The 27,968-nt window shown below is 50.2% G+C and overlaps 1 pseudogene; it reads right to left on the bottom strand.

Moving 5' to 3' along the window:
* Positions 1–66: 66 nt before the first annotated feature.
* On the bottom strand, positions 67–27,968 carry LOC115330666 (annotated as a pseudogene).

Raw genomic sequence — 27,968 nt, 5'->3', positions numbered from 1 at the left:
AAATGATGTGCGAGCACTGCGATAAAAAGGAGCACTCGTATTATCTGATGCGGTCTTAATAGGTGTTCAGTCAATGTTCTCATCCGGCTCGCAATCAATATCTGCGCTTGACGTATCATTTTTACCTATGTTGATGACAACGCTGTCCACAACGTCATCAATGGTGGGGTCCACTTTCATCACCTTATCTTCTTCGACAATAACGTGACTGCAATAACACGCCCACCTCTCCGCGTGACCTGAGCGAATGCTTTGGTGACTAACGGTTCTAGATCGCTAACCTTAAAAGTTTTGTTTTCGGAGGCCACGTACTCCTTCACATGGTTCCAAACCATCATCATAGGGTTCAGCTGGAAGGGGTAAAGTGGCAAGCGCAAACCTCTTTGGCCGAATTGTGCAGAACCCTGGTCAATGATGCTATAATTGTTGCCGTCTTTCTCTATAGATACCAGCCTAAACTGCTCAGCCTTGACGAGCCCCTTGCTCCATGAAATGCTTTCGCAGAAAGCCGGTCCTGCATGTCTTTCTGTGTGGCTATTCGGGGGACGTTGTAGGTCTCCACTGAGGGATATGGAGCGTTGTCCACCACAATGACGCTCTTCGTTCTCCATCACAATGACGCTGAATCAGGGTTGCCAGTTATCTGAACCTTTATCAGAAATCATAGGAAACGTTTTTTCTGTCCCCCAGAAATGTAGAACAGTTCGCGACCAAGTAAAACGATATTGCCTGAGCTGCCTAACACCTTGACTAAAGCTGAAAAAGTCGTATTTTTTTTAAATTATGACGATGACAGTAGCGTCGGCTCTGATCTAGCCACCAAGATGGCGGCGCCTGCTACAAGATCGGGGAAACGAGTGCCTTATAGTGTCACTGAATTGTCGCACTATAAGTGCCGCTTCAGAGTTACCACACTTGCCTATCTTGTGGGTTAAAATCATGGTTGCCAGTTATCTGAAGCTCTATCTGAAATTACAAGAAACGCCTTTCTGTACTCCAGAAATGTTTAAGGGAGATTCCACCGCGATTCATTTGTAGCCTTTTGCTCTCAGATGGAGCAGAATGTTTTCCGGAACCAACGAGTTGCATGATCGCAGCTACGCATGCAGGTCGGGCGCTTGGGATGGCATCGGGCCACGGGCTGTTCACCGCCGATCTAGGAGAGGTGGGTTTTTTTCGCCCGGCGTCCGCCCCTATCGGCAAAGGCCGTCGCGAAACACCAGCAATATTGTAAAAAAAAAAAAAATGACTTCGATTTCCAAACCATTCAGACGTATTTCGTGAACACACTATTTTTTTATGTTGCTGGGCGTTGGTTTGCACCCGTGTTTTCAGCGCTTGCAAGTGCGTCATTTATTTGCAGATGAAGTCGCTCATGCAACTGACGCCTTGACATTGTGTATTGGCTTTGGCGGCGTTCATTGCTTTCTGTTCGCATAGAATTTGGTTTTCGACGGGGCACCGCCCCGTCGTTTTCGACGGAGCACGGGGGCACCGCCAACATGCAAACAACTCATGGAACGCTCTTCTTGTTCGTACAGGTCATGGCAAGCATCTCAGTCTCGGCTTTCGGGCCGATAACAGCCGTGGATGGAGCGGCGCCAACATTTCGTCAAGTACGCGTGGCGAGTTTCTTCAATCACAGTGACGGTGATTCCCTACTTCGTGAAAGTACGTCTATTCTGCTGACAAGTCGCCGTACGAACATTGGCCAATTGTTCGACCTCCCGTCATCGTCAACAGCCGCAACGACATCGCGACCATCATTTAGCGCGGCTATATACGCCTGGCATCACCTCGCTACTCGGAGTGAGCACGGGGGCACCGCCAACATGCAAACAACTCATGGAACGCTCTTCTTGTTCGTACAGGTCATGGCAAGCATCTCAGTCTCGGCTTTCGGGCCGATAACAGCCGTGGTTGGAGCGGCGCCAACATTTCGTCAAGTACGCGTGGCGAGTTTCTTCAATCACAGTGACGGTGATTCCCTACTTCGTGAAAGTACGTCTATTCTGCTGACAAGTCGCCGTACGAACATTGGCCAATTGTTCGACCTCCCGTCATCGTCAACAGCCGCAACGACATCGCGACCATCATTTAGCGCGGCTATATACGCCTGGCATCACCTCGCTACTCGGAGTGAGCACGGGGGCACCGCCAACATGCAAACAACTCATGGAACGCTCTTCTTGTTCGTACAGGTCATGGCAAGCATCTCAGTCTCGGCTTTCGGGCCGATAACAGCCGTGGATGGAGCGGCGCCAACATTTCGTCAAGTACGCGTGGCGAGTTTCTTCAATCACAGTGACGGTGATTCCCTACTTCGTGAAAGTACGTCTATTCTGCTGACAAGTCGCCGTACGAACATTGGCCAATTGTTCGACCTCCCGTCATCGTCAACAGCCGCAACGACATCGCGACCATCATTTAGCGCGGCTATATACGCCTGGCATCACCTCGCTACTCGGAGTGAGCACGGGGGCACCGCCATCATGCAAACAACTCATGGAACGCTCTTCTTGTTCGTACAGGTCATGGCAAGCATCTCAGTCTCGGCTTTCGGGCCGATAACAGCCGTGGATGGAGCGGCGCCAACATTTCGTCAAGTACGCGTGGCGAGTTTCTTCAATCACAGTGACGGTGATTCCCTACTTCGTGAAAGTACGTCTATTCTGCTGACAAGTCGCCGTACGAACATTGGCCAATTGTTCGACCTCCCGTCATCGTCAACAGCCGCAACGACATCGCGACCATCATTTAGCGCGGCTATATACGCCTGGCATCACCTCGCTACTCGGAGTGAGCACGGGGGCACCGCCAGCATGCAAACAACTCATGGAACGCTCTTCTTGTTCGTACAGGTCATGGCAAGCATCTCAGTCTCGGCTTTCGGGCCGATAACAGCCGTGGATGGAGCGGCGCCAACATTTCGTCAAGTACGCGTGGCGAGTTTCTTCAATCACAGTGACGGTGATTCCCTACTTCGTGAAAGTACGTCTATTCTGCTGACAAGTCGCCGTACGAACATTGGCCAATTGTTCGACCTCCCGTCATCGTCAACAGCCGCAACGACATCGCGACCATCATTTAGCGCGGCTATATACGCCTGGCATCACCTCGCTACTCGGAGTGAGCACGGGGGCACCGCCAACATGCAAACAACTCATGGAACGCTCTTCTTGTTCGTACAGGTCATGGCAAGCATCTCAGTCTCGGCTTTCGGGCCGATAACAGCCGTGGATGGAGCGGCGCCAACATTTCGTCAAGTACGCGTGGCGAGTTTCTTCAATCACAGTGACGGTGATTCCCTACTTCGTGAAAGTACGTCTATTCTGCTGACAAGTCGCCGTACGAACATTGGCCAATTGTTCGACCTCCCGTCATCGTCAACAGCCGCAACGACATCGCGACCATCATTTAGCGCGGCTATATACGCCTGGCATCACCTCGCTACTCGGAGTGAGCACGGGGGCACCGCCAACATGCAAACAACTCATGGAACGCTCTTCTTGTTCGTACAGGTCATGGCAAGCATCTCAGTCTCGGCTTTCGGGCCGATAACAGCCGTGGATGGAGCGGCGCCAACATTTCGTCAAGTACGCGTGGCGAGTTTCTTCAATCACAGTGACGGTGATTCCCTACTTCGTGAAAGTACGTCTATTCTGCTGACAAGTCGCCGTACGAACATTGGCCAATTGTTCGACCTCCCGTCATCGTCAACAGCCGCAACGACATCGCGACCATCATTTAGCGCGGCTATATACGCCTGGCATCACCTCGCTACTCGGAGTGAGCACGGGGGCACCGCCATCATGCAAACAACTCATGGAACGCTCTTCTTGTTCGTACAGGTCATGGCAAGCATCTCAGTCTCGGCTTTCGGGCCGATAACAGCCGTGGTTGGAGCGGCGCCAACATTTCGTCAAGTACGCGTGGCGAGTTTCTTCAATCACAGTGACGGTGATTCCCTACTTCGTGAAAGTACGTCTATTCTGCTGACAAGTCGCCGTACGAACATTGGCCAATTGTTCGACCTCCCGTCATCGTCAACAGCCGCAACGACATCGCGACCATCATTTAGCGCGGCTATATACGCCTGGCATCACCTCGCTACTCGGAGTGAGCACGGGGGCACCGCCAACATGCAAACAACTCATGGAACGCTCTTCTTGTTCGTACAGGTCATGGCAAGCATCTCAGTCTCGGCTTTCGGGCCGATAACAGCCGTGGATGGAGCGGCGCCAACATTTCGTCAAGTACGCGTGGCGAGTTTCTTCAATCACAGTGACGGTGATTCCCTACTTCGTGAAAGTACGTCTATTCTGCTGACAAGTCGCCGTACGAACATTGGCCAATTGTTCGACCTCCCGTCATCGTCAACAGCCGCAACGACATCGCGACCATCATTTAGCGCGGCTATATACGCCTGGCATCACCTCGCTACTCGGAGTGAGCACGGGGGCACCGCCATCATGCAAACAACTCATGGAACGCTCTTCTTGTTCGTACAGGTCATGGCAAGCATCTCAGTCTCGGCTTTCGGGCCGATAACAGCCGTGGTTGGAGCGGCGCCAACATTTCGTCAAGTACGCGTGGCGAGTTTCTTCAATCACAGTGACGGTGATTCCCTACTTCGTGAAAGTACGTCTATTCTGCTGACAAGTCGCCGTACGAACATTGGCCAATTGTTCGACCTCCCGTCATCGTCAACAGCCGCAACGACATCGCGACCATCATTTAGCGCGGCTATATACGCCTGGCATCACCTCGCTACTCGGAGTGAGCACGGGGGCACCGCCAGCATGCAAACAACTCATGGAACGCTCTTCTTGTTCGTACAGGTCATGGCAAGCATCTCAGTCTCGGCTTTCGGGCCGATAACAGCCGTGGATGGAGCGGCGCCAACATTTCGTCAAGTACGCGTGGCGAGTTTCTTCAATCACAGTGACGGTGATTCCCTACTTCGTGAAAGTACGTCTATTCTGCTGACAAGTCGCCGTACGAACATTGGCCAATTGTTCGACCTCCCGTCATCGTCAACAGCCGCAACGACATCGCGACCATCATTTAGCGCGGCTATATACGCCTGGCATCACCTCGCTACTCGGAGTGAGCACGGGGGCACCGCCAACATGCAAACAACTCATGGAACGCTCTTCTTGTTCGTACAGGTCATGGCAAGCATCTCAGTCTCGGCTTTCGGGCCGATAACAGCCGTGGATGGAGCGGCGCCAACATTTCGTCAAGTACGCGTGGCGAGTTTCTTCAATCACAGTGACGGTGATTCCCTACTTCGTGAAAGTACGTCTATTCTGCTGACAAGTCGCCGTACGAACATTGGCCAATTGTTCGACCTCCCGTCATCGTCAACAGCCGCAACGACATCGCGACCATCATTTAGCGCGGCTATATACGCCTGGCATCACCTCGCTACTCGGAGTGAGCACGGGGGCACCGCCAGCATGCAAACAACTCATGGAACGCTCTTCTTGTTCGTACAGGTCATGGCAAGCATCTCAGTCTCGGCTTTCGGGCCGATAACAGCCGTGGATGGAGCGGCGCCAACATTTCGTCAAGTACGCGTGGCGAGTTTCTTCAATCACAGTGACGGTGATTCCCTACTTCGTGAAAGTACGTCTATTCTGCTGACAAGTCGCCGTACGAACATTGGCCAATTGTTCGACCTCCCGTCATCGTCAACAGCCGCAACGACATCGCGACCATCATTTAGCGCGGCTATATACGCCTGGCATCACCTCGCTACTCGGAGTGAGCACGGGGGCACCGCCAGCATGCAAACAACTCATGGAACGCTCTTCTTGTTCGTACAGGTCATGGCAAGCATCTCAGTCTCGGCTTTCGGGCCGATAACAGCCGTGGATGGAGCGGCGCCAACATTTCGTCAAGTACGCGTGGCGAGTTTCTTCAATCACAGTGACGGTGATTCCCTACTTCGTGAAAGTACGTCTATTCTGCTGACAAGTCGCCGTACGAACATTGGCCAATTGTTCGACCTCCCGTCATCGTCAACAGCCGCAACGACATCGCGACCATCATTTAGCGCGGCTATATACGCCTGGCATCACCTCGCTACTCGGAGTGAGCACGGGGGCACCGCCAGCATGCAAACAACTCATGGAACGCTCTTCTTGTTCGTACAGGTCATGGCAAGCATCTCAGTCTCGGCTTTCGGGCCGATAACAGCCGTGGATGGAGCGGCGCCAACATTTCGTCAAGTACGCGTGGCGAGTTTCTTCAATCACAGTGACGGTGATTCCCTACTTCGTGAAAGTACGTCTATTCTGCTGACAAGTCGCCGTACGAACATTGGCCAATTGTTCGACCTCCCGTCATCGTCAACAGCCGCAACGACATCGCGACCATCATTTAGCGCGGCTATATACGCCTGGCATCACCTCGCTACTCGGAGTGAGCACGGGGGCACCGCCAGCATGCAAACAACTCATGGAACGCTCTTCTTGTTCGTACAGGTCATGGCAAGCATCTCAGTCTCGGCTTTCGGGCCGATAACAGCCGTGGATGGAGCGGCGCCAACATTTCGTCAAGTACGCGTGGCGAGTTTCTTCAATCACAGTGACGGTGATTCCCTACTTCGTGAAAGTACGTCTATTCTGCTGACAAGTCGCCGTACGAACATTGGCCAATTGTTCGACCTCCCGTCATCGTCAACAGCCGCAACGACATCGCGACCATCATTTAGCGCGGCTATATACGCCTGGCATCACCTCGCTACTCGGAGTGAGCACGGGGGCACCGCCAACATGCAAACAACTCATGGAACGCTCTTCTTGTTCGTACAGGTCATGGCAAGCATCTCAGTCTCGGCTTTCGGGCCGATAACAGCCGTGGATGGAGCGGCGCCAACATTTCGTCAAGTACGCGTGGCGAGTTTCTTCAATCACAGTGACGGTGATTCCCTACTTCGTGAAAGTACGTCTATTCTGCTGACAAGTCGCCGTACGAACATTGGCCAATTGTTCGACCTCCCGTCATCGTCAACAGCCGCAACGACATCGCGACCATCATTTAGCGCGGCTATATACGCCTGGCATCACCTCGCTACTCGGAGTGAGCACGGGGGCACCGCCAACATGCAAACAACTCATGGAACGCTCTTCTTGTTCGTACAGGTCATGGCAAGCATCTCAGTCTCGGCTTTCGGGCCGATAACAGCCGTGGATGGAGCGGCGCCAACATTTCGTCAAGTACGCGTGGCGAGTTTCTTCAATCACAGTGACGGTGATTCCCTACTTCGTGAAAGTACGTCTATTCTGCTGACAAGTCGCCGTACGAACATTGGCCAATTGTTCGACCTCCCGTCATCGTCAACAGCCGCAACGACATCGCGACCATCATTTAGCGCGGCTATATACGCCTGGCATCACCTCGCTACTCGGAGTGAGCACGGGGGCACCGCCAACATGCAAACAACTCATGGAACGCTCTTCTTGTTCGTACAGGTCATGGCAAGCATCTCAGTCTCGGCTTTCGGGCCGATAACAGCCGTGGTTGGAGCGGCGCCAACATTTCGTCAAGTACGCGTGGCGAGTTTCTTCAATCACAGTGACGGTGATTCCCTACTTCGTGAAAGTACGTCTATTCTGCTGACAAGTCGCCGTACGAACATTGGCCAATTGTTCGACCTCCCGTCATCGTCAACAGCCGCAACGACATCGCGACCATCATTTAGCGCGGCTATATACGCCTGGCATCACCTCGCTACTCGGAGTGAGCACGGGGGCACCGCCAACATGCAAACAACTCATGGAACGCTCTTCTTGTTCGTACAGGTCATGGCAAGCATCTCAGTCTCGGCTTTCGGGCCGATAACAGCCGTGGATGGAGCGGCGCCAACATTTCGTCAAGTACGCGTGGCGAGTTTCTTCAATCACAGTGACGGTGATTCCCTACTTCGTGAAAGTACGTCTATTCTGCTGACAAGTCGCCGTACGAACATTGGCCAATTGTTCGACCTCCCGTCATCGTCAACAGCCGCAACGACATCGCGACCATCATTTAGCGTGGCTATATACGCCTGGCATCACCTCGCTACTCGGAGTGAGCACGGGGGCACCGCCATCATGCAAACAACTCATGGAACGCTCTTCTTGTTCGTACAGGTCATGGCAAGCATCTCAGTCTCGGCTTTCGGGCCGATAACAGCCGTGGATGGAGCGGCGCCAACATTTCGTCAAGTACGCGTGGCGAGTTTCTTCAATCACAGTGACGGTGATTCCCTACTTCGTGAAAGTACGTCTATTCTGCTGACAAGTCGCCGTACGAACATTGGCCAATTGTTCGACCTCCCGTCATCGTCAACAGCCGCAACGACATCGCGACCATCATTTAGCGCGGCTATATACGCCTGGCATCACCTCGCTACTCGGAGTGAGCACGGGGGCACCGCCAACATGCAAACAACTCATGGAACGCTCTTCTTGTTCGTACAGGTCATGGCAAGCATCTCAGTCTCGGCTTTCGGGCCGATAACAGCCGTGGATGGAGCGGCGCCAACATTTCGTCAAGTACGCGTGGCGAGTTTCTTCCATCACAGTGACGGTGATTCCCTACTTCGTGAAAGTACGTCTATTCTGCTGACAAGTCGCCGTACGAACATTGGCCAATTGTTCGACCTCCCGTCATCGTCAACAGCCGCAACGACATCGCGACCATCATTTAGCGCGCCTATATACGCCTGGCATCACCTCGCTACTCGGAGTGAGCACGGGGGCACCGCCATCATGCAAACAACTCATGGAACGCTCTTCTTGTTCGTACAGGTCATGGCAAGCATCTCAGTCTCGGCTTTCGGGCCGATAACAGCCGTGGATGGAGCGGCGCCAACATTTCGTCAAGTACGCGTGGCGAGTTTCTTCAATCACAGTGACGGTGATTCCCTACTTCGTGAAAGTACGTCTATTCTGCTGACAAGTCGCCGTACGAACATTGGCCAATTGTTCGACCTCCCGTCATCGTCAACAGCCGCAACGACATCGCGACCATCATTTAGCGCGGCTATATACGCCTGGCATCACCTCGCTACTCGGAGTGAGCACGGGGGCACCGCCAACATGCAAACAACTCATGGAACGCTCTTCTTGTTCGTACAGGTCATGGCAAGCATCTCAGTCTCGGCTTTCGGGCCGATAACAGCCGTGGATGGAGCGGCGCCAACATTTCGTCAAGTACGCGTGGCGAGTTTCTTCAATCACAGTGACGGTGATTCCCTACTTCGTGAAAGTACGTCTATTCTGCTGACAAGTCGCCGTACGAACATTGGCCAATTGTTCGACCTCCCGTCATCGTCAACAGCCGCAACGACATCGCGACCATCATTTAGCGCGGCTATATACGCCTGGCATCACCTCGCTACTCGGAGTGAGCACGGGGGCACCGCCAACATGCAAACAACTCATGGAACGCTCTTCTTGTTCGTACAGGTCATGGCAAGCATCTCAGTCTCGGCTTTCGGGCCGATAACAGCCGTGGATGGAGCGGCGCCAACATTTCGTCAAGTACGCGTGGCGAGTTTCTTCAATCACAGTGACGGTGATTCCCTACTTCGTGAAAGTACGTCTATTCTGCTGACAAGTCGCCGTACGAACATTGGCCAATTGTTCGACCTCCCGTCATCGTCAACAGCCGCAACGACATCGCGACCATCATTTAGCGCGGCTATATACGCCTGGCATCACCTCGCTACTCGGAGTGAGCACGGGGGCACCGCCAACATGCAAACAACTCATGGAACGCTCTTCTTGTTCGTACAGGTCATGGCAAGCATCTCAGTCTCGGCTTTCGGGCCGATAACAGCGGTGGATGGAGCGGCGCCAACATTTCGTCAAGTACGCGTGGCGAGTTTCTTCAATCACAGTGACGGTGATTCCCTACTTCGTGAAAGTACGTCTATTCTGCTGACAAGTCGCCGTACGAACATTGGCCAATTGTTCGACCTCCCGTCATCGTCAACAGCCGCAACGACATCGCGACCATCATTTAGCGCGGCTATATACGCCTGGCATCACCTCGCTACTCGGAGTGAGCACGGGGGCACCGCCATCATGCAAACAACTCATGGAACGCTCTTCTTGTTCGTACAGGTCATGGCAAGCATCTCAGTCTCGGCTTTCGGGCCGATAACAGCGGTGGATGGAGCGGCGCCAACATTTCGTCAAGTACGCGTGGCGAGTTTCTTCAATCACAGTGACGGTGATTCCCTACTTCGTGAAAGTACGTCTATTCTGCTGACAAGTCGCCGTACGAACATTGGCCAATTGTTCGACCTCCCGTCATCGTCAACAGCCGCAACGACATCGCGACCATCATTTAGCGCGGCTATATACGCCTGGCATCACCTCGCTACTCGGAGTGAGCACGGGGGCACCGCCAACATGCAAACAACTCATGGAACGCTCTTCTTGTTCGTACAGGTTGGTACAACCCCTTCACTACACGCAAAGCGATCTAGCGTCGTTTTTTTGCTGGTGTTCCCGTGCTCAAAAGTGCTGCTTGTTACCTTGTATGAGTGTGTTGACGTCATTAGTCTGCTTCTACTAACTTCCGGGGATGTGGAAACTAACCCAGGCCCAATGAGTGACAGCCAGCTAAAACTGTTTAACGAAATGCATGGAATGCTGGTCGATCTTAATACACGATCGGTACAAATTCAAGAATCCCAATCAGGAATCCTATCATCCATCAACGAAATTAAACAAAACCAGGAATCACTGCGTGCTACTGTAGCTGATATGAACTTGAGACTCGTCACAGTGGAATCCAATGCCTTAAATGTAGAGCAGCTTAAAGCCGCGGTAGTCGAGGTGAGAGGTGTTGCTAATAACGCACAAAAGGAAAACCGCGTCTTGCAGGCACGGCTTGACGAGGCGGAAGACCAATCTCGTCGAGATAACTTAATATTTTTTGGGGTTAGCGACACCGTATCTGAGACGTGGGCGCAGACTGAAGCACGAATTTTGAGTATTTTTCAAACATCACTCAATGTACAAATCACGGGTGACTCGATAGTTCGTGCTCATCGGCTAGGAAACTTTACACAAAACAAATGCCGACCAATCATTGTAAAGTTTGCGTCATTCAAACTAAGAGATCAAATACTACTCGCTAGAACTGGATTAAAAGCACTCCGTATCTCAGTCAGCGAGGATTTCTCGCTCGCCACACGTAATGCCAGAAAGCAGTTAATTGAATTTGGTAAAGCAAACGGAGGTGTATTTAAACTACGCTACAACAAATTGCATATTAATAACAAGTGTTACGCGATCGATCAAACAACTAAAGAAATTTATGAGCTAGGTCCTTCTCGACTGTCTGCAGCCCCCAACGCGCAGCCAACCGCCCCTCAATCACCGTCATCATTTGCTCGGAGTTCTAATCAGGCGCCCTCGCCGATATAGGATCTGTCGAGGGGTAGGGCATGCGTGTCACGGTCTTCGGATATTTCTGTTGTTTTCACCAACATAAGAAGTGTCCTGAAAAAACGCGACGAATTGTGTTCCATTGTAGATACCACCGATGCTGATGTCATTGTACTAACCGAAACGTGGCTTTCCGGAAAAATACAAAACTGTGAACTGTTCGATGGAAACAAAACGTTCAATGTTTACAGACATGATAGACAGGAAAGATGTGGCGGTGGAGTGTTAATTGCAATCGCTGATCATATCAAATCCTTTTCTGTGGACGTTATATGCGAGTTGGAAATAACGTGGGTTGGCCTGCTTGTTAACCATAAGAAGTGGATTATGGGAGTTTGTTATCGGCCACCCTCGTATTCGTTGCCATTTGTCGAAGCGTTACATAATACACTTAACACCATTATGGTGCGTTTTCCGGGTGCTCCAATTTTTCTTCTCGGCGACTTCAATTTCCCATCTATATCATGGTCAAACGACGTTCCTTGTGTAAATGTACATTCTGAGGAATGTATTTCGTTTATTAACCTATGTCTAGATTTTAGCCTTTCACAACTTGTTCTCCATCCCACCAGAGTTACCCAGTCGACAGCCAATGTATTAGACCTCATTTTGACCAATCATCCTGAGTATGCAACTCCCATAACATATCTGCCCGAGATTAGTGATCACAAAGTGCTGCATTTTTCTCTAAAAGCGTCGGCAACGAGACCCACTTTTCAGCCAAAACAAATTCGTGATTACGGAAAGGCCAACTTTGAGCAAATTAATAATGACCTTGCCATTTTCTTGAACCAGTATCTAACAACTTCTTCGGGGCGTTCTGTCGAAGATAACTGGAATATCATAAAGTTGAAATTTATCTCTCTTATCAACAAGCATGTCCCACTAAGAAATATATTCGAAAATACCCAGTCACCATGGTTTACGAAAGCCCTAAAACGGTTATCAAATAAAAAAAAAACGCTTATATCGTGCTGCGAAGTTTTCAACGTGTGGGCATCGCTGGGCTGCGTATCAGTTGTCTGCAGAAGTATATAAAAAGGCGATTGCAGATGCGAAATCAATTTTTTTTTCAAATACTCTCCCAAATATGTTAATAAATGACCCCAAAAGGTTTTGGAACACTGTCAGCAAGAAAGACACTTTTTCAATTTTACTCAAAACGTCAAGTAGTGATAGTGCCTCTAGTGATGACTGCGCTAATATACTAAATAATGTGTTTATTGAATCATTTTCCAATATTAGTAACATAAGCTACCCTTCAATTGTGTGTGCCGGTTATTTACCAATGGATGCTAGTCTTGTTGACCCTATTGGTATAGTTAAGATTATAGATGGGCTGAAATTGTCTTCTTCTTCAGGAGTGGACGGCATTAATTCAAAATTTCTTAAAAGCACCAAGTTATATTCTTCAATTATTCTTGCTAAATTATTCGAACAGTCACTCCAAGAGGGTGACCTACCCTCGGACTGGAAGGTGGGGAAGGTGGTCCCTATTCCAAAAGCTGGTGACAAACATTCTCCTCATAACTATCGTCCCATTTCGTTAACCAGCATCCCATGTAAACTTCTCGAGCACATCATATTTTCCCATCTTGTAAACTTCCTAGAAATGAATAATTTTTTCACCACAGCTCAGCACGGATTTCGTAAATCATTGTCATGTGAAACTCAGCTTCTATCTTTCACTCACGACATTCATTCTCTCATTGACCAAGGCTCCCAGGTGGACTGCATCTTCTTGGATTTTGCAAAAGCTTTTGATAAAGTGTGTCATAAACTATTACTATTGAAACTTGCTAAACTTAACATTGACCCTAACGTTCTTGCATGGATTCATTCTTTTCTTACTAATCGTTCGCAATTTGTAACAGTCAATAATGAAAACTCTCCACTTGCGTCAGTAAACTCTGGTGTTCCCCAGGGGTCTGTTCTAGGCCCCTTACTATTCTTAATTTATATTAACGACCTACCAGTTAATATGTCATCATCCGTCTGTCTCTATGCCGATGATTGCGTAATATACCGTGAAATCCGAAGTAACCAAGACACGCTCACACTTCAGTCTGATATTAACTCTGTGTCTCGTTGGTGTGAGTTGTGGCTAATGAAACTAAACACTAGTAAATGTAAACACATGAGAGTAACCCGTCAGTTTAGTGAGAGTCCTTCTTACTACCTTGATGGCAACTCCTTGGAACAAGTGTCGTCATACAAGTATCTTGGTGTTAACTTAACTTCTAACCTTTCATGGAAACCCCATATAGAATATGTCACTAATCGTACTAACTGCATGCTGGGTTATTTAAAACGGAATTTTTCTTTAGCACCTGTTTCACTTAAATTGGTCCTCTATAAAACATTAATAAGACCTAAGCTTGAGTATGCAGCATCCATCTGGGATCCCGATCATATTACCCTCATCACTGCTTTAGAATCCATTCAAAATAGATCAGCTCGTTTCATTCTATCGAACTATCACCGCACCGCCAGTGTCTCGTCAATGAAGAATAATTTATCTTTACCATCTCTTTCACTTCGCCGTAAAATTTCACGCTTATGCCTTTTTCATAAAATTTATTTTCATAATCCCCTATTACGCGACCATTTCATAACTCCCCCCTATTACATCTCGCCTCGTGTAGATCACCAGCACAAAGTTGGAGTCCCAAGCTCATTAACCAACACATTTCATTCATCTTTTCTACCACGCACAGCTCAAGAATGGAACCACCTTCCCGGTTTAATTGCTGCCATAACAGACTCTAATCTTTTTCGAAGTGCCATAAATAACCATTTTTGCGCTGATTTCTGACCTGTTTGTTCACTTTTTATTTGTTTTAGTATTGCTGAATTGTTATATTTTCCCTGCCTACGCTCTCCCCCTCTGTAATGCCTTCGGGCCCTGAGGGTACAATAAATAAATAAATAAATAAATAAATAAATACGCAGCGGCGTGTTGTAATAGACTTTTGCAGCGCGAATTTCGCTGTCGATCTATGCTCCACCAAGTTCAGTCTTTAGATGCGAGCCTGTCATGACTAGCATCAGATTATGCAAGAGTCACGGTCGTAGGTAGAAAACAACTTCTGATCATGTAAGTGGTCAGAAGCTATTTTTAGTGCCTCTTAAAGGGGTTCTGCAAGGACGTTCTACTGGTTTTTAATTTGCACCGAACCTGACGGCACTGGACGTAGTAACTTAATGAAACTTTTCATTTCTCGGATTTTTTCTTTATTTTCAAAGTTATAGGCAAATTAATATCACAAAAACAAGAAAAAAATAACCTCCTTCATGACGTCCTTGGTTGCTTGAGTGGCCGTGAACTAGAGGGGGGGGGGGGGGGTGATGAGTTCAGCGACCGCTCACGGCTGCCGCACTCCGTGTGAACGGCTCGAAAGGGCGCCACTGAAGCACGTTCTGGCTAGGCTGTATGAAGCGGGCAGCTAGGGCGGCTCGCATTGCATTTGCTGCGCGATTAAACACTAATTTGGCATGACACTTCATGGGCCACAAACGACAGCAAACACGGGGTAAAGATCAGTTCAGGAAGGGAGCCAATTCGCGCTGCCACACCGCCAAAAGGCCAAACCGCAAGCCAAACCTGCCCGCCGCAGGCCTTCGGAACGCCCGGAACCGGTCGGATCCTCGTGGCCGTATACGACCGCAGCGCCGTCGCGTTAATCCGGGACCTTTCTACGCTCGCCGCTCGTTGGTGCCGGATCCCACTACTCCTTTCTAGTAAGCGCCGCCTTTTCCACCGCTTGGTGGCGGGTATATCGACGGATCATTTCTTGTTTCCGTACTTAATAAACTGCATTTGTTTCTTTTCTGATCAAAAATACTCAACAAAATCTACTTTTATAAATAATTGAAACGAATCGCGCCACTTATATTTTGTATTTGGACCAAAAAGAAGCTTTTAGCGGCTTTGACCAGTAGTGAGCCCAGGACCAAAGACGCCACATATTGCGCGCTTTCGGCGCCGCGGGTCGCCCCCGTAGGTGGAGGAGGTTTCCGCGTCGTCCGATTAAAATATGACGCACTGATATTTAGTTACTCTCTCCGTACCCGCTGGCTTGCCCGAACCCCAAGAGACGTGGAAACCGCAAAAAAGGTAGACACTTAAATATGATTGCAGGGCCCCTTTAAAACGCAAGCTTCGCGGATATTAATATTTACCTACAGCTTTGTTTGTCTGCGCCTGGAGCGCAGGCCGCCCCTTACCCCCCCCCCCCCCCCCCCCCTCCCCTGATCTGTCCGCAAGGCTGCTGTGTTCTTCAAAAACCACAACCCTTATCTCCTTTAATTCTCTTTTCGATAAGAATGCGGAGAGAAAGTCGTCGTCTACTTTTTGCGTAGCCGGCGGGTGCGTTCGAGGTCAAAGCGGACGCGCTTCAGAAAAAAAAAGAAGACAAGGAAAAGCACAGCAACGCAATGCTTCGCCACGGAAGCCGTCGTGAGCCCAGGAGGGTTCGCCGCACGTGCGCAGTGGGGGAGCGCGATGTCATCACCGCAGTGACATGTGCGATAGGAAAACGTGGCACGCTGCATGTAGGAATGCGCTGCGTTTGAGAATGGTTTCGCATTCTAAACACGTAAGCAATCTTAAATATCTCTGTCGAACATTTTTTTTTTTCAATTAGCAAGTAAGAGTTTTACGTTCTGACATTATCACTGCAGGACGCTGTCTTGGGGGTTTTGTATTTTTCTTTCCCTTTCGAGGGCAGATCATTCTTTCAACTGCCTCACACAAGATGGTATTTGAATAGCCAGAAGTCGCAAGCCGTTGTAGTTGGTCTTCAAAGCTCTTGTAATTTTTGCAAGCGATAGAGCTTTGCGAAGTGCGGTGATGATCACAGCCGGCGTTAGACAAGGCACACCCGGACCATGTCCCTACACAGTTAAGCTACTCGCGTCCACGGCCGTCAGCCCTCGGTCGGTTTCAACGCTGGTCCTCCAGATCATCAACCCAAGGCGAGAACCTTTTGTTGGCAATCAGGTCAGCTAAACACGAAGAAACAAGGACACGAAGGAAAGAACTGGACAAAGACAACGCTGACTATCAACTGAATTTTACTTTGTCTTCTTCCCGGCCTAGGCCCTTTTTTTCTTTCTTTTTCTTCGTCTAACGGCAGAATAAACACTTATAAAAACCTTTTAGCCTAGTATTCAACGGGGTGTGGCAGACCGCAATCTTCTCCTTTTTCTTCGATGGCCAAGGCCTCCAGCACTTCACGCGCGAAGGAGCTCTTGTTCCTATGAAGGACGGTTATGCTGGTGAGCTCGGCATCGCATCCACAGGTCCGGCAATGAGCTGACAAAAGTCCTGCTGATGTGCTTCTCACCGAGGTTGCGTGCTCCCTTGCTCTATCATTTATACATCGGCCAGTTTGGCCGATGATTAAATGCGAGCAGCGAAAGAAAACTAAGAGCAGCAAAAAGAAAACGAGCCGGTAGCACACAAGAAGCCTAACGTGGACGTTGTTTTCTCTACAAATACTCTCCAACCCAGTGCGCGTCAGGTTCGTCCCATAGGTCCCAGCACATACTCGCCAAAAGGTCCATTGTTCAATAGGCTGTCTTGGTGGGCAAGGTAGAGATCACTTAGAACTGGAGCTATACACGACCCAGTGAAAATACCTTTATTCTGTAGCTAAGTTTTTAGAGCGCAGCTCTTAGGGGCCCGTTCCCGGCTTGAGCGGCGTCGGCGTCGCCGCCGCCGTCGCCGTCGCCGTCGGCGTTGGCGTAACCAAGGTCATCCCAAGGTCACGTGGCCCCCAAGGTCATCCCAAGGTCACGTGACCCCCAAGGTCACCCCAAGGTCACGTGACACCCAAAGTCACGTGACCCCCCGAGGTCACGTGACCCCCCGGTCACGTGACACCCCCAGGTCACGTGACCCCCGCCGAGGTCACGTGACCTCCCCGATGACGTCATCGATGACGTCACCGGCATCCGCATCGTCATCGTCATCATCACTGATGACGTCATCAGTGACGTCATCAGTGATGATGACGATGATGATGCGGATGCCGGTGACGTCACTGATGACGTCATCAGTGATTGTGACGATGACGATGCGGATGTAGGTGACGTCATCAGTGACGTCACTGATGACGTCATTTGTGATGACGATGACGATGCGGATGCCCCCCGAAGTCACGTGACACCTTCAGGGTCACGTGACCCCCGCCGAGGTCACGTGACCTCCCCGATGACGTCACCGGCATCCGCATCGTCATCGTCATCATCACTGATGACGTCACTGATGACGTCATCAGTGACGTCACTGATGACATCATCGGCATGGTCACGTGACCCCCCCCCCCAGGTCACTTCACCCCCCAGTACCCTTCCCTCCTCCTCCTCAAGAGCTGCGCTCTAATTCGGTGTTACAGGGAGTTGTAAACGGCTTTCACTTTTTTTGTTCCCAGGCAATGAAGGTCGAGTGTAGATAGACCAATACTTGATCTAGAAAATTGTCTTAGGAAATACCCGCAGAAGTTTGGAAGGCGATCTCACCAAAGGAGTCAATACTCTATTCTACATATCGTAAAAGGCAGTCCTGAGGTAGTTCGTAATATAGACGCTTTACACACGCGCCAGATTGAGCCGCCATAGCCGCCCTTCTCTTGTCTTACCGAGATGCCGAGCCACTGAAGCGGGCGTTGACGGGTCTTCACAAGGGCCTATGCTGGGCACAAGAACACAGTAGCATCTAAAATGGCAGTAACCTGTCCTGCTGTGGTAATCTTGAGGTGAAGCGAACGGAATAAGAGGGAACAAAAACTGAAGGTCAGTTATGGCGGCGCCCATGCACAGCTGCTGCAAAGCGTCTATAGGTATTTTATGTCGATGGAAAAAGCTTCTAGGTGACTATAACTTTGCTGTGCCAGGAATGCGATGACCTCGTTGGACCTTCTAATTAATAAAGGGTCGTCAATAGTGAAAATATTTAGTGTTTTTTATATAGGGTGTGTGATTTCTGCCAAGTTCTTCTTTCGGGTACAATGACTCTGAAGAGGCAACCGGGTTTATGGGTCTTGGCACTGAAAAATACGCAGAGGCTTAGCAGCTTGTTGCGATCGATGTGGGTGCAGAAATTTTCCCCTTCATACGACTGACACAATTGTCTAGCATGTTTTTGACCTTATTCAGGGAGACGTCTTCATGATATTAAAATACTGACTCGGTCGCTCAGATGGATTTTGTCCCAAACACAACTTTGTGCATAACAGCAAAGCCTCATTCTTTGCGTGCAGGCACAGGAGATAGGATATTCTCTTGTAAATGTTTAATCACCCTCCAGGTAAATATGGAACAAACCTGCGGTACTTGTCGGAGTGGCAGGTCGACTTCTTTGGATGTAACCCGGCCAACTTCCAACTCCGGAGCACGGCGCGATACTTGACGTATAAACGATAGTATTTCTTGCGGCGACCCCTTTGGTTCCACAGCAAATTTGGAACCAAGACTGAGAACGTTCTGCACAGCCTGCGGTAGATTAATGTCGCCTATGACTTGCACGGAATTGCTGGGTCATTTTACCTTTTTGGAGGTTTGATTGCGGGGATGCCTCGAAGTAAGCCGCCATCAATATTCTGTTAGGCGATCAGTGTGTAGAAAGTGCTCACGCCAAATGCTTTTCCCATGGGGAAGATTACACAGGCTCACGTAAAGGGAAGTCCGGTAAAATCCTGTCTGTCTATGCCAAGGGCGGCCAAGCTGCGGCTCGCGAGCCGCACGCGGCTCTTAGCCTGTTAATGTGCGGCGTCACTGCTCCCACCCCTACCCACCCCCCTCCCCTACCTCTCTCTCGGTCACACGAGCACTTTCCCGAAAAGAGAAATAGAACCCGTTTTAAATCGAAAGACAGGTTGCGGCTTAGTAATCTTGTGCTACTGCTACCTTACGTACAGTTGGGCTGCTTTTGACTCAGATAGATTAAAAGTAGTTCGAGCAAATAATTTACTAGAGGGAGTACACTCCACTCCGCTCATTTGCATTAGACAGAACGCCTACAGCGCCAAATCCAGCCCTGACGGAGGGGAGGTCCACGTCAGCCGACGCGCATACGCATCAGGATGTTAGCGGAGGTGTCGTCTCCGGGTTTCTCCGCGCCGAACCGAGTCTTGTGTTTTTGTTTTTGGAAAATAAGCTATAATCATCAGTCGCAGACATTTCATGACTATGCGCTACGCTACGCCGACGGTCGGTGCGCCAGTGCAAGCCAGTGTCTCGAGGTGTCAAACAACGTCAAATGTGTTGTGTGGGGCTTTCGTTCGATACTTTTTTCGAAACGATGCACACGATATACCCCGAGTTTCAGCAAACATTAGTTTAGTTCAGGTTTTCGAATTTGTCTTTTAGAAAGAGAAAAACTCCCCAATTACCTGTATTATGCCGTTTTGCGTTCAAGAGACACTAGGGAGTTTTAGAATAACGTACGCAATTTTAGCGCACGCTAGCGCTAAATTTAGCGCTTGTATTAGCGCACGCGACGCAAGAGAGTTTTAGAATAGCGTTTCTCCGCCGCGACGCAAAAGCCCAAGCATCTCGCGCTTGCGGCGCCACCAAGATACAGTAAAGAATATTATTTCACACACGAAATGCTGTAACTTTAGAAAAAAAACGAGTTTTTTTTTGTCCAGAGTAGCATTTTAATTTGTTTAAACATGAGAACGCGACGCGAGCGGTTGAGAGGTCGTGTCCGCTTGCGTCGCCTCGGCAAGAGAGGTCTCGCGTACTGACCTTCGCACACCGTACCTTCGCCGAGAAGTGTTCGCGCGTCGCAAGCATCAAGTTGCCGGTGATCGTTGCCAAACCGAGCACAATGTCGTCCCGTATTGAAATTCGCAGTCGCGAGGATGCCGCCGACGTCGCACTCACGACGCCGCCAAAGCAGCCGCCGACATAATCCTGGAAGCCGCCATTTTCGCTTAACTCTGCTCGTCTTGGCTTTAGCCAACTTCTCATCACGAATCCTCCTTGGAGAAGCGCAAAGACTCTTTGCGTACGCACGCTATTTCCGAGAAATAGCGCACGCTAAAATTGCGAACGCAAAGCGCGAAACCTGGTTTGCGTTCGGAGCATGCGCAGTAGCGACGACGCTATTCTTTGCGTGCGCAAAGCTTTAGCGTGCGCTATTCTAAAACTCCCTATTTTCTGTATTGCGTATGTTATTTCAGTGATGTGCGCCACTAGTATGATGTAGTTTTGGAATTTGTATCCATGAACGAGGAAACACTATTGTTCTTGTTTTTTTTAAGGCGCTACCGGCTGTTGGTCAGCAAAGCGTTTTGTCTTTAGTCTTTATTTATTTGGCTCTGGAGGGCCGCGTCACCGCGGGAAGGCAGCAGCCCGTACCATGGAGGCCCGCGGTGCCGCGTCTAGTGAACATGATAATGTGATGAGTGTATGCCTGCATGATAACCACGACATGGATTTTTGATATTGTGGAGGATGGCAGTCCAATTCGCAGAAGTCCAGATTTCGTGGAGGTGGGTTGGGCTGCTCAGCAGCAAGCCATGGGGATCTGGCACGCCGTTTGATCGGTGCATGAAGGAACCCCAGGAACATGATGGTGCTGTTGCTCACCGGGGGCCACTGGGGTCGAAGCATCAGGCTTCGAAGAGGTCGACGAAAATAATCCCTAAAGAAGGCGAACAAGGAGGACCAAGGACAAACTCAAGTCTCCAAACCCAGCTAAGTGACAGTGGTGCGTGACCGAAAAACTCCGCCTGGTCCTTCTCGTCCAGCTCGCTTGCACCTTTGCATTTAATTGTATTATAATCAAGGAGGTAGCCCAGTCAAAGTAGAAGCTGCCGCCTCCTAGAAAGCGTAGCCCAGTGTAGTGATTATAGCTCGTCGCCAAGATGTTATGGTCGCATGGGGCCATTACGAATGGGTGGAAAGAGACAGGGAAAGCTAAGATAAAGACAGCGCCCCGAAAGGCCTGTAGAGATGCTGGAAAGGCTTACATTGCCGGCGCGTGGGCAGCGGGGTGCCGAGGTGCGGGGCCCAAGGCGGGAACCCCGACGAAAGGAAGAGACGTCACACCAGCTCGGAGTTTTTGTGAAGACTGTTCTTATTTACAATATCTACATCAATCAGCGCGTGCCGCTGTCAAGCACGCGGCGCGCGGCACCATCTCAAATGAAGCTGAAAACGCCATCTAGATTATTTACAGCACACTACATCTTCTCCTCCCTTAATAGAAAACTAAATGTTGGATAATTTATTAGGGAAGAGAAGAAAACAGCTTACTCCTTAAAGAAAATACAAAGTTCACGCACACACAAAATTCTTACCAACCAATCAGTACAAGCAAAAATAATTGTGAAGTGGTCGGAGAAAATAAGGATAACGAAATACATTGGAAAGATACAATCATAAATGATACACTTTGTACTATGTCGAGCACTTTTCAGTCAGACTGAAAAGTGCTCTCTTCACTGTAACGAAAAAAGTCACTGGCGAGTCTTTTGAAACACGAATAACACTTTCACCTCTGCGAGTGAAATGAATGACTAGACCTTAGAAACGTAACAAATAACACTTTCAAAAAGCTCACGGTTTGACGAGTCATTTGAAACAAAGATTAACACTTTGACCATAACCTCTATGTACATAACATGGAAACATGAAAATATACCTAAGGCAGTTCATCCAAAACTTCCATGTCCATAACATGGAAATTTGACATTTGAAGACATATGAAAAATGCAAAAATAACTATCTCTGTTCACATCTATCCCATAAAAATACAGTGCACACTATGAAATTGCAAACCACTATGACTTAAGTCCCAGAGTTTTTAAGGAGCGTCTTTGGAGTACATATCCACTTGAAAGTCACGAAATTTTGCGGGAAGTCGTCTACGCCGCGTGGGGCGTTGTGGTGGAGTGTCCGATGGGGATTGTGGTGGAGTACGATATGTCCTTGGTGGTGTGACTGCACCACCGTCACCTGATGTAGAAGTCGATTCTTGGGTTGCCTCAGGACTTGATTCCAGGTCTTCTGCTAAACCAGGAGCTACTGAAGGCTCGGAAAGCATGGAGGTCTTTGGCCCAACGGAGTGCAGGGACTCCGCTGAGACCGTTGCGGAGCTAGATGACGGCAGCTCGCTCCAATACCCGAGTCCCAGTTGAGATGAACTTGATCCGGTGCTCAATATTGCACCGCTTGTAAGAACGGAAGGTTCAGGACCCTCTTGGAAAACGAGCCTGGAGGCCTCTTGGAAGACTGCAGCCGGGGCAGCCGGCGGGACTGGTGGCTGGCTGCTGGCTTGTACTGGTACAGCAGCGCGGAAGGCCGCTTGGAGACCGGAATCAGGAACGGCACCGGGGACTGCGGTGGCGGGAAGGCCACCGAAAACCACCGCATCTTGCACGGTACAGGGTACCACGGAACTGGTGCCGGGTACACCAGGGACAGGAAGGGCACCGGGTACTACCGGTACATGGGCAGCACCAGGGACCACAGCTACATGGGCTGCAGGAGCCGTATGATGAGGAACGACGCCTGGCCCAGCAGGATCATGGGCAGCCCCAGGGGTCGCTTGACTATAGGCACCAGGCACCACAGCAATATGGCCAGGGCCGGGTGCCGCAGTAGCATGGGCGGCCACAGGGGCCGCAGTGACATGGACGACCTCTTGGGCCGTCGGGACAGGACCGGCATCAGGGGCCGCAAAAACAGGACCGGCCGCAGGGGCAGGAACGGCAGCAGGGGCCGCATGGACAGGAACGGCAGCAGGGGCCGCAAAAGCAGGAACGGCAGCAGGGGCCGCAAAAACAGGAACGGCAACAGGGGCCGCAAAAGCAGGAACGGCAACAGGGGCCGCAAAAGCAGGAACGGCAACAGGGGCCGCACGGACAGGAGTGACGCTGGGGGCCGCAGCACGCAAAGTTGGAGGTGCCGGACCCTCAGGTGGCACATGGCCCAGGCTTATAGCTGGAGCCGCATTAGTTGAAGTAGGTAATATGTCATCATCCATAAGCCACCACGGCTGACGTTGGGGTGGTTTCAATGTTGTACGTGTCATTTTGTCTGCATTCCATATGGTTCCATCATCTAATTTATATGTGGCTGGCCCAACTTGTTCATGTATATGTTGCGGTGGGGCATATTTGTTGCGCATTTTCCCTCTAATGTTAGGTTTGAAAACCTTTACTGCTTGCCCAGGAGCAAAAACAGGGTGCTTGACGGCTCGCCTGGCATCTGAATACTGTTTCATCTTCGTTTGATATGCCTTGACTCTATCAGGAAGCTCTTCCTGAACGACCTGCGGAGGGACGGCGGACTCTGGGGTCCCTCGCCCTTGAAGATGCAGTCGCGTCCGGTGGGTGCGACCGTGTAAAAGAAAAGCTGGCGTTTCTCCAGTCGCGGCATGGCGCGTACTCCGGTATACCCCGAGATATTCTGTAATGGCTTCGGAAAGCGGACGATGTTGGACGAGAGCCAACTGAATAACAGACTTAAGGACTCTATGGAATCTCTCTACCTGTCCATTAGCTTGGGGATGGTAAAGGGATGACTTCACATGTTTGACACCATGCGTCTTCAAGAAATCGCTGAACTCCTTTGAAATAAATTGTGGACCATTGTCTGTCGTGATCTCTTGCGGCAAACCCTCGCGGGCAAAGACAGACTTCAAAAACTTAATGACTGCAGCAGTCGTGACGTTGTGGGCTGGTGCCACTTCAGGCCACTTACTGTGGTAATCTACCAGTGTAATGAAAAACCTCTCTTGAGCTGGGGCTCGTTCAAAGGGACCTACTATATCCATGCCCAGTTTTACCCATGGACGGTTGGGGAATTCAACTGGTTGAAGAGGTGCTGGAGATGCCTTTGCAGGCTTGTCTGTCGACTGACATACCGAACAGTTCTGAACTTTCGTCCTGACATGTTGACTTAAATGCGGCCACCAGTAAAGCTCCTTGATGATACTGGTGGTGCGCGAGATACCTTGATGGGTTTCGTGAGCTACATCAATCACTTGATCGCGGAGAGTGGACGGAACCACTATTTTCTCTCCTTGGAACAACAAGGCATCGGTGACTGAGAGCTGGTCTCTTACAACGAAATACGGCTTGAATTCTGGAGGCAACGTTTCCTCTGAGGGCCATGTGTTTGAAAGGTATGTCATGATAACTGGTAATACAGGATCTTTTAGAGTTTCTTCCTTGAACTCCTTGTGTGTGAGACATGCACAGACAATTGAAACAACCTCTTCTTCAAAAGACGTACCTTCTTCGGTATCTGGGACCGGAAGGCGAGACAGAGCGTCGGCAACTACGTTGTCGCTGCCTTTACGATACTTCATTGTGAAATTATAGTTGAAAAGTCTAGCAGTCCAACGACTGATGCGTCGTGGACGAACACCTGTCCCTTGAGTGGACATTAGTGTGACAAGGGCTTGATGATCTGTCTGAATTTCGAAATGTCGACCCCAAAGATAAACGTGCCATCTCTCGCAAGCCCAGAGGATTGCGAGAGCTTCTTTCTCTCCTGCTGAGTACTTCCGCTCTGCTTCGGAGAGAGAGCGGGAAGCGAAAGCAACAGTCTTTAGTTGCTTCCCATGCTGCTGCTGGAGAACAGCACCTAGTCCGTAATTGGACGCGTCTGTGGAGACGACAACTGGAAGATTTGGATTGAACATTGCAAGAATGGGAGCCTGTTGAAGGCAGGACTTGACACTTTGAAAACTGGCCTCTACGTCGGTCGACCAGACAAAAGATGCGCCCTTACGCAGAAGCCTTCGGAGGGGTTCTACCAGAGTAGCACAATGGGGGACAAACTTACTGTAGTATTCTACTAGACCTAGGAAGGCCTTCAACTGCGAAGGTTCCGATGGAACTGGAAAATTTAGGACCGCGTCTATCTTCGACGGAAGGGGTGCTAGACCCTCCGCAGACAGACGATGACCAAGGAATGACAGTTCAGAAACATTGAAAACGGCTTTTCTATTTAGTTTCATGCCGGCCTCTCTAATACATTTGAGGACTTGTCTGAGATTATTATCATGTTCCTTCTGGGAGGAGCCATAGACAATGATGTCGTCCAGATAAAACTGGACTCCTGGACAATGTTTTAATATCTTGGACATGACCTGTTGGAAGGCCGCTGGTGCAGACGCCAGCCCGAAACAAACTCGTTTGAAACGAAAAAGCCCTTCATGGGTAATGAATGCTGTTAAGTCGCGACTCTTGGGGTCGAGACGGACCTGATGATAAGCAGACGCAAGGTCTAACTTAGAAAAATGGGAAGCTCCACTGAGGGAGTTCAGAAGCTCCTCAATGTGCGGAAGCGGAAAAGAATCAATGACGACTGCCTGATTTGGCGCCCGCAGATCGACACACATACGAATTCCACCGTCTTTCTTCTTAACTACTACAATGGGGGACACCCATTCCGACGCGTTTACGCGCTCGATAACGCCTTCGCGCTAGAGCTTCTGAATTTCCGCACTGACGGCATCACGCAACGTGATGGGTAAGCGGCGAAGTTTAGCCTGTACCGGCGGGACATGGTGCCGGACAATGATTGTGTGAGTTTGGTTTTTAACTAACCCTAACTCAGGAGAAAAGAGATCCTCAAATTCTTCAAAACCAGAAGGTAACTTAGATGAATCGCTCACCGATGAAGGTTGCAAAGATGGTGCCGACGTCGACGGATCCCTTGAAGGCTGGTCTCCGAAGACGCCTCTACTGGAGTAGTATTCAGACGATGTGGATGGCTGAGTGCCATGAACAGAGGACAATGATGAAGGGTGCTTGCAGGGAGCACTTGAAGGACGCGGTGGAGGACTGGGCTCCACCGTACATGGGGGCTGCGGGACTCCAGCCGACTTTACATGTCCCGGGATGGCCGAGCGAGGATCAGCTGCACTGACATGGAAGCACTTGAGTGGCGCGCCCGATAAAATTAGACGCAGTCCATGCACGGCATCTGTCCCAAGCAGGGATCGGCCATTGCGAACGATGTAAAAAAGAATGTCCGCGGAGCGTTCTTTGAAGCTGACTTTGGTCTGGAAACATCCCATGACTGGAATCGACCCTCGGGGGTAGTGCACAAGAGTGCGCGGCGGTTTCCTTAGCCGGATTTGCTGCTTAAAGTTGATCTTGTTAAACATGCTCTCGGAAAGTATTGACACTTCGGAGCCAGTATCAATGAGTAAGGGTAATGTAAATCCATTCACCTGAACATCAGCGGTGAAATTCCGTGGGCGACGGTCCGCATGTCCTTCAGGGAGGACCTCCGGGGATCCGACGGTGAAGACGTTGTTTGGATGTTGTTCCCCCTCGTCGTCGTCGGGAAACGTCACGACTCCATGGATCGGCGTCTGGTTACGGCCAGGTCCAAGCCTCTCGTACCGGCGACCGGCGGCGCGGCCTCGTCCCGGCGGAAACGCCAGGCGACGGGGGTCGATGACTTCAGACGACGAAGACGAACTTCGGCAAACATTTGAAAAGTGGCCTATCTTGCCACAAGAAAAACAAGTCATTCCGGACGCTGGACACTCCTCACGCGGATGGGTTCGGTGACCGCAAAAGTGGCACGATTCCGCCCCGCGCCCAAGAGCGCGCGCGCCCGGAGGAGCATCCCGAGGCACTCGGCTTGTAAAAACACGGGTGAGTCCACGCGACTGGTGGCGCGGCGAGAAGGAAACCTTGGAAGGTGAGGAGGAAACATTTGCGGGAGAGGAGGAAACGGCAGGAGGCCGCCCTCCATTTTGGCGTTGCATGTTCGAATTTGACCTCAACTGGCGGCCATCTTGTCCACCCTTTGTACTGCCTCAACGGCCTGTGTCGACTCGGAACGCGGAAGACATGATGAAATTTGGCGGTAACGATCGCAATCTCGAGCAGCCCGTTCGAACTGTTGTGCCAGAAGCACGATACGTTCGAGGCTGGGTAGTCCAGCTTCCGCAGACTCTCGGATTACCAGATCTTGTACCTCCGATGATAATAATCCAGCCAAAAAAACTTCCGCGATGCGGGTTTCAAAAGACTCTTTAAAATCACAAAAAGAGCCGAGGTGCCGTAGGGCACCAAGGTACTCAAGGACACTTTCTCCCTGCGACTGGACGCGGGTGAGGAATAACCTCCGTTCGACAACAACATTCTTTTTGGCAGCGAAGTGCTGATCAAGCGACGTCATAAGAACGTCAAATTCGGAAACGGTCTCGCTATGTGCGAGGGCCGTGGATGGAAACGTTGAAACTATTCTTTGGCCTTCGAGACCAAGCAAGGACCACAACAACGCGCGCTTACGCTTCGGCGAGCTTTCATCAGCCTCTAGGACCACAAGATAATTTAAAAACGACGCTTTCCAATTTAACCAAGGCTGCACAGGGGCACCTGGCGTGGGAAGAAATGGTGGAGGTGTCGGGAAAGAAGCTGTTGCCATTTTTTTGGAACTTATGAATGAGTGAAGCCAATGGCTACACACGCATATTTGATGGACAAAATATCTATTATATCTATTCACTTCGCCTTTTAAAGT

The sequence above is a fragment of the Ixodes scapularis genome, unplaced genomic scaffold (genome assembly GCF_016920785.2).
Source record: "Ixodes scapularis isolate PalLabHiFi unplaced genomic scaffold, ASM1692078v2 ptg000972l_1__unscaffolded, whole genome shotgun sequence".
Classification (NCBI taxonomy): Eukaryota; Metazoa; Arthropoda; class Arachnida; order Ixodida; family Ixodidae; genus Ixodes; species Ixodes scapularis.
This window is presented reverse-complemented; position numbering and strand designations above follow the sequence as displayed.